This window comes from Geospiza fortis, unplaced genomic scaffold, assembly GCF_000277835.1.
Source record: "Geospiza fortis unplaced genomic scaffold, GeoFor_1.0 scaffold99, whole genome shotgun sequence".
Lineage (NCBI taxonomy): Eukaryota > Metazoa > Chordata > Aves > Passeriformes > Thraupidae > Geospiza > Geospiza fortis.
Genome location: NW_005054521.1, coordinates 315,064 through 317,025, shown reverse-complemented (window position 1 = coordinate 317,025; position 1,962 = coordinate 315,064).

Genomic DNA, 1,962 nt, shown 5'->3' with positions numbered 1-1,962 from the left:
GAATAAGTCAGTGGGGCCAAACAGGCAGCAGAAAACTGGTGGTTTTCAATAGCAAAGGGAAACTTCAGAGACCAAATCAATACTGGACATTTTAGAAACAATCCCATGCTGCCAGGAGGGGAATGTCCTGAGCTGCCCTCATGGCAGCTACAAGTTCAGGTCTGCAGGCACAGACCATCGAGTTTGGTCTCCCTGCTGACCCATCAACACCCAGAGTCCACAGAAAGACCAGCACTGAAAGCTGTATCGCTTACAGGGCCTTGTGAAAACTGTCAAATGGGGACTGACAACCAACATTTTATTTGACCAAAGAGCAGAACCCAGAAAGCTGATACAGAACTCAGAACATTTCCAAAAGCACCAAATATTTACCAGGTTTGGAAGAAGCCTGTCTTCAGAGAGCTGTTACCTCAAAGTCTGGAGCCAAAAGAACGATTCTTTTTTCTTTTTTTTTTTTGCTCAAAATCCTGGATTGAGCTGTCCTGGCTGTCAAGGCAAGCAGAGATTCACTTCCACCTTAGCACATTCACGCGGTGTTACTTCAAAAGCAAATGCCTTGCCAGTCCTTGGAACTGAATGCACTAAGGAGAAAGAAGTATTTTACATCAAACAAAAAAAAGAAAAACGTGGATGAAGCTTGTTCATGCACTAAAAAGAGGACAATCTGTGTCACATGCGAGGTGTAGAGACATCAGCACTTCTGAGATCAATAGTAGAACTGGGGTGATGTTCTTCCTGTCCTAGCACGTCCACCCCTGTCCTTCCCATAAAAAGACCAGGCTCAACAGCCCCCTGGTGTTGTGCATTACAATCCCACACCACCTAGGCAGGGATTACTGCTGTTCAGGCAGCTCCCAAGGGAGCCTTTCAGCCACCATGCAGTGGCTGCAGTACAGACCATATCGAAAAACTCTCTTGCAAGTGAAGAACCCTCCCCCAGATCACCACCCACACTGAATCCTATGGAACCACCCACTTGTGAAAAACATCTTGGCCTGAATTGTTCTCAGTAAACCCTGATCTTCAGCCTCCTTTTTCTGTTTTTTTTTGGTTGGTTGGTTGGTTGGTTGTTTTTTTGGTTTTTTTTTTTTTGGTTGGTTTTTGGTTTTGGGGTGTTTTTTTGGTTTTTTTTTTTTTTTTTGTTGTTGGTTTTGTTTTGTTTTTTGGGGGGTGTTTTTTTGTTTTGTTTTGTGTTGAGGTGGAGTTTTCTTGTTTTGTTGGGGAGGGGGCGTGGGGAAATGGATAGAGTAACCTCTCTAAGTGTGTGATGTCTGGATTCCCTACAGGATCGTTTTAAAACATCAAACACAAACGAACTGTCCTGTATAGGGGATTGGCAAGGACTTAATTGCTCCTGGCCCAAGGTTAGTGGAAATCCCCTCACGGAGCTGCAAATCAAGGCCATCAACCAGGGTCCTTTTTACAAACCTCATCCCATGGAGTTGCTGAGTCTTGGCTGCTTAAGAGACACTGACATACCGCCGTCCGGCGCCCTGGATGCATTTCCCGGGGTGAATCGGGAAAAGCAGCGGCAGGAGGCGGAGGGAGCTCATCCCGCTTTTTTACTCAGCTCCTTTCGCAGCGCTGTGTCCAGTTCTGGACTCCTCAGAGCAGGAAAGGCAAGGAGCTCCTGGAGAGGCTCCAGCGGAGGGCGGCAGAGGCGATGACGGGACTGGGGCACCTCTCCTGAGGAGAGGCTGAGGAGGCTGGGCCTGCTTAGTCTGGAGAGGAGAAGACTGAGCGGGGATCTCGCCAGTACATACAAACACCTCACAGGCAGGTGCCAAGAGGATGGTGCCAGGCTCTTTCCAGTGGCGCCCAGCGGCAGGACGAGGAGCAGTGGCCATAAAGTAAAACACGAAGTTCCACCTCAGTATGAGGAACAACTTCTTTGCACTGAGCGTGGCAGGGCACTGGAGCGGGCTGCTCAGGGAAGGGAGGTCGCGAGTCCTCCCTCTCTGG